Raw genomic sequence first — 6,000 nt, forward strand, 5'->3', positions numbered from 1 at the left:
AATTTTATTAGTAGAGCCACTGTTCAAAGTACTAGGCAAATAGACTCTTCAGAGGCAACCTCCTGCAAATCTCCTTGCTCAGCAGAAGAAAAAGAAATCACTTTCTCTGTAGTGTTCCTATTAAATAAACACCCAATTTAAATGTAAAACCCATGACAAGTTCCCATAAATTGTGACAACACATTTGAATGCCTGGTATTGGTGATGCTATATGGTTGTACTAATACAACATGGAAAAAATAATTTCAAAATATTTAAGTTCCTCTATATAGCAAAATGAATGGCCATAAGGTAATATTGGAAAGGAGATAGTGCTAGTAGGATGTGATACTGATAGAACATGGCTTCAAAATTGACATATCTACTACCATGTAGCCATTTTGAGGTAGCAGGGGAAGTTGAGGCACCAATATAGGTAAAAACCAGATGGTTTTTCAACTCAAGCTCCAAAAAGGATTAGGCTCTATGACTTCCAAGATTTCTTCTAGCTTTAATATTTTCAGTTTATGTTATTTGTATACCGTCTACCTTGAAGATGAGCAAAAGGAAAAAATGGGCTGTGGATGCAGTGTTTAAGTATCAGTCTAATTCATCTTTCTAAAAATGCACAGACACCGATGATTCTGAGGCTGAAGGTTTGTTTCCTAAAGCCATGCAATATTTTAAGATTGTCATTTTCATTTAAACAAAGCATATCTGTTACTAAAGTGTCTCTTCATTTTCATGAAAACACCTCGGTTTGGCTAGCTGGAATGCTGACATAGTAGTTTGCTTAGCAAATGCTCAAAAGTCAACTTTGAGCAAGAAAATGCTATTGTTTAACCTTCCAAAAGCCAGGCTTGCTTCCTTTCCTCTCAGAGGGTACCCAACCTCACCCCCAGAACTTTCTAGCTTCCCTTCAACTCCAATTTTTTCCCCAATGCCCATTGCTATAAACAGGCTAGAAATCAGAGATGAGCTCTGACAGCAATATCTCAGGAAGGAAATGGAACCCAAGCAAGTCTTTTGTGTACTTGGGTTGGAATCTCTCTTTCATAAGGTCTGTCTGAACCATAGGAATCCCTGCCCTGCGCAGCTCTACATTACTGTCCACTGCTGCACAGTAGACAAGGAAAACACAGATAACCAGTGCTCTGATCCAAATTCACATTCACACAGTAAAAAGACAAGGCACCCGGAATAGAGCAGCTCCAGGTAGAGTAGTTGACAAAGGGTTAAAATTAACATTGAGGTGCTTTCTTGCTTGCTAATTTCTTCGCTTTTGGGTGAGAGGGTACAGGGAAAGAAATTAATTCCCAAACATAACTGCAGCTTGATCAGTGTGTTGGGAGCGTGGAGTTGTATTTTTATTGAAAGGCTATGTCCTGCCCAGACATTTGTCTCCCTACCCTAGGCCAAGGAAACCTGGGCCTGGATTACCCAAGAGGATACCAATTCCCGTAGCATTTTCCCCAATGAGTTTGGTTTCACCTACCTTAGAAGTGGAGATGCAATGGGCCTGGTGGTGAGAAACAAGCAAGATCCCACCATGGACCAAGATCTTAAAGGGCTGTGTTGTTATTAGTGCCCACGGTCACTCGCTTCCAGGCCAGGGATAGGAAGCTTCTTGGTCATGTCGTCACTGTACGTTTCTGAGGTTTGCAATAGTCTGCATCTGAGCCAAAGCACCCCCAAAACCCTAATTCCCTCCTGGCTTCAAGGGCTCTAGGCTGGAAAAGCAAATAGTCCAGAGTGATTGCAGGGACCAGTGGACCCTGTGCAGTTCATATCAGACTGTTCTGAAAAGTGGTAAGTCACAGGGTCTATATTGCAGCTATTTTTAGTGAAACTGAATTCCTTCCCCGAGTTCCCTTGCTTCCAACTTGTTCTAAGTGTAGGAGACCAGCTGTGATCAGATCATCTTACTGGACCAAGGCTCTGTCAAGGCGAAGGAACCAAACCAGGGAGGTGGAGCAAAGAGTTCACAGCTGTTGGTGCTTTGGTCCTTCTCAATGTCTCAGCCATCTCCAGAGCAGTATGATCCTTTGGAAAGGAAAGTGTCACTACCCAGGGGAGTGGGCATTCCCCTCAAATCTGGCAGAAACTTGATAGGTAGATGACATGAGAGGGAAAAACCGAGAAGTTGGCAGACCTTTCCATTTTTTTCCCTCAATTCCTAAACACACACACACACACCCCACACGCATCAGATTCTATAGGCCAAACCCACATCTTTGACAGACTTGCCAAAATGGTCTAGAAAAGAATGTCATCATCCATGAGCCAGGCCAGAGGTGAAACTATGAGGAGGACTGGTGTCTAGTCACTTTTCAGCTGTCATTTGTTATTCTAAGAGGTAGTTTTAATGGGGAAAAAAATTCCAGGAAGATTTACTTTGACTTTGATCTTAGGCAAGAAGTGTTAATTCAAATGAGGCATTTCTCCTGGCTAATTTCTCTCCCTGGCTTCATCTAGGTAAGTTTTTTACCAACTGTGGGCTATGACCCATTAGACAGTGATGCAATCTATTTTAATAGGGCATAATCAGCATTAACAAATGAAACTAAATAAAATGTATAAAATAATAAAATGTTTCACAGAACATATCCACTGTTACTATATGCAATGGAGTGCACTGCCATAGTAAGTATGTCCCGTAAAACTTTTGTTTCGTCTATGTACATGTGTACTCAGTCACTGCATAAAAGGTACTATTTTTACTCTTGGTCACCAGAAAATTCTACTTTTTTGGAAAACACTGATTTAGATGATTTGGTAGAGAAGCACATGAAGATAAATCATTTAGGACCCCCAATTTTATAAATGCTCCTACTGCTACCATAACCATTATCTTAGGGGTATTCATTATGTATCAGGCACTATTCTAAGTATTTCATTTTTATCATTTTCTCTAGTTGTTATCATAATCTTCTGTGATACATTTATCTCAGTTTCACAGAAGCAACAGCAAAGGCTCAATATCAAGTTTAAGACCTATCGAGAAGAAGAGCTGGGGTATAAACATAGGTCTGTCTGTCTCCAAAGTTTGTGCTGTTAAAAATTCTAGACCACTTCTCTCCTTAATTGGTCAATACAGAGTTAATTCCATTTGTTAAACAGATATGAAAGTCTTGGCTGTGCCAGTAGCTTTATATAAAATCAAATTAAAATGTTTAGAGAAAAATAATTTCGTATTCCTAGAAACTTCTGGTAACTTCTTATTTAAAAAGATGGCTTAATTTTGAATTAGCTAACCTATTTTACTTACAACCCCACATCCCAAACTGAGTCTCAAGACTCTCTAATGGACATCTGAAAGATCAGCTGAAGGAATATGATTTTAAGGAACTCATTTTCATGGCCTTACCCCTCTAGTTACTTCCATTCTATTCCACACAGAAATCTTGTCCCAGGGCGCATTTGGTTTTTGTCTTTTTATAGATTGAGCTAAATCAGTTCAACCACTTTTTGAGTTGATGAGGAAAAAAATCATAGTTATTCTACTTCCAAAATAAGCTTCTCTTTTGGGTACACAGAAAGCTTAGAAAAGGCTGAAACTTACAAACTTCCCACTTCACATATGGGGACTACTAGGTCCTCATTACTTTCAAATTTACTTTTAAAATTCCTAGTGATTTGCTCATTTTGCAAACTTTTATGTTCTGTTGTCATTTTTGTAATTTCATGGCACATACTCTGCGTGCATGCCCAGTATGTTATAGACTGGAGGTACTGATTTCAATGAGTGCCACCATGTGGAAAGTGTGTTTGTGGGGAGAGAGAGAGAGGTTAAGTAGGAGGAAAATATTGAATACAGCCTCCTGCAGAGCCCCTGTGGGAGTGCAGGTTAGATGAGAGATGCCCCAAAGGGAAGTGTTTCCTGGCTGCTTGCGTGGATCAGAGCTACACCACGTGGCTACTGGCTTCAGAATGGTATTTTCTCCAAACCAGGGAAAGCTGAAACCTGACCTAACTGGCGATTAGCTTCTCTGTAGCAGATCCTGGCCTCTCATCAGAGCTTCTCTGATCTTCTTTGTTTGGAATGAAAACTAATTGACTCATAAACACATGCAGAAATTCCAGGCAAGAAGTTCTCCATTGTTACCAGTGGCATGACCAGACGCTGGGGTCACAGGTGCTGTCAGGAATCCAGCCCAAATCTTAGCTCCCCACCATGTAGGCCCTGCAGCTTCCTGGCTGGGCTTGGGCAGAAATTCACCCCCACCTGTAGCCACATCCTTCCGATGCTTTTCAAAACAGGAACAGTTGTCTCAGTCCTCGCATTCTCCTGGTTATTCTATTTTTGCCAGAATGGAATAGGATATTGCAGGGCTTCTCCGGCCAGAGCTGAGCAGATTTGTCTAAAAGGATCCCAGGACTCTTGGCCTCAGGGCTCCCCACCCCAGGGCATGCTCCTGGCTGGGTCTTTTCCAGTCACCACATTCGTGGAAGCAGCATGGAAAGGACAAAGAAAAGGGGCTCTACTTACCAACCTTACCACTCTGCTGAAAGCTTCAATGAACAAAAGGACATTTAATAATAGAATTCCTTCTCTGATATTTATAGCACCAATTGCTCAAAGCTGTTTTAGGTTTTATTTTTTTAAATCTCAGCCTTTGTCACAACTTCCTGGACAAGTGGAGCAGAAGTTAGGTATTAGCAGCTCCACTTTGCAGACCAGGAGACTGAGGGATCAATGGAGAGAGACTCTTCCAAGTATGGACAACAAGCGAAAACAGCTGAGGGCTGTCTATGTCTGAAAGCACAGAGCCCATTCAAACATCTTGCTAGGAAGATGAGGCTGTGGTCCTTAACTCACTTATCATCCATTTACCTAGCATTAAGTTCTGATTATTTCCTAGCCACTGCACTAGGCACCAGGGATACAGAGACAAATATGTTATGCTCTCCTGTTTCTTTAACAAATAAATTTCAAGGAAGCAAAAGAAGGAGGGCAAACTTAATGATTGAAAGGCATTTGAAATATACATGAACCAAATGTAATATGTGGACCCTGTTTGCATCCAGAATAAAACATACCAAATGCAACAACACATTTATGAAACAAGAGGGTGTGTATATTTAGTAGTTAAGGAATTGTTGTTGATTTATTAGATGTGATATAGTTACTGTGTTAAAATTGCCTTACCATTTAGAGCGATATACCAGAGCACTTATAAATGAAATGACATGATGCTTGAACTTGAAGGTGATGGGTAGAGATATAGAATAACCAATAATGCCCTTGAGTTGATAATTGTTGCAGCTGAATAATGGGTATAGGGTAGTTCATTGTACGTTTCTCTTTAGTTTTGTGTATGCCTGAAAATTCCCACAATAGATACATAAAAATAATGCTTTTTAAATAGAAGTCACAGTGTGACAGCTGCCTTCCAGGAATTCCTGGAGTCTGCATTTTCCAGAGACCCTTACTGACAGCCATTTTTGATAAGCCCACCCTCTCCTGAGCTAGAGAGGTCAACATCAAGTAACCTGAGGCCGCAGCATAGGACTGCAAGTTCAAGAACAAGTTAGCTGGAATATTGCAAGGCAGGACAGGAGTAACTCGGACTGATGTGGGTCTTGATGTCATTTCTATCCCTATCAAAGACTCACCAGCTGATTTTTGAACTGGAAGGTCCCTAAGGTACTCAGATAGGGAAACAGGCTGAGTGGCTGGAAGTGGTTTCCCAATGCTACACAGCAAGCAAGTGATAAAATTAACAGTAAAATCTGGGGCCTTTGACTTCCATAGCAGGACCATATTTTTTAAACATGTATAATACGCCCCCTACATGCCACCAATCATACTAGGTACCATTATATAGTAACTTCCTCATTAGATCCTCAAATATGGAGAAATCAATATTTATTCCTTTCTGTTGCACTTAGTCCAGTGTCCCCCACACAGTAAACACTTGACTGGAATTGGATTTAATTAGGGTTGTGTCCTGAAGAACAATTTTTGTTTGTCATTAGCGTGGTAGGCTTTAATCCAATATGACTGCTGTCTTTTAAAAG

General features: G+C 40.7%; 1 protein-coding gene across 1 annotated transcript in view; it reads right to left on the reverse strand.

Annotated features, from left to right (window-relative positions):
• FGF13 (fibroblast growth factor 13) overlaps positions 1–1,780 on the reverse strand; it is a 597,768-nt gene extending 595,988 nt beyond the window's left edge. Inside the window, exon 1 of the mRNA XM_035288732.3 lies at positions 1,475–1,780. The gene's annotated coding sequence lies outside the window, so the exon portion shown is untranslated. The remainder of the gene's footprint in view (positions 1–1,474) is intronic.
• Between the last annotated feature and the right edge of the window lie 4,220 nt (positions 1,781–6,000).

This window comes from Callithrix jacchus, chromosome X (assembly GCF_049354715.1).
Source record: "Callithrix jacchus isolate 240 chromosome X, calJac240_pri, whole genome shotgun sequence".
Lineage (NCBI taxonomy): Eukaryota > Metazoa > Chordata > Mammalia > Primates > Cebidae > Callithrix > Callithrix jacchus.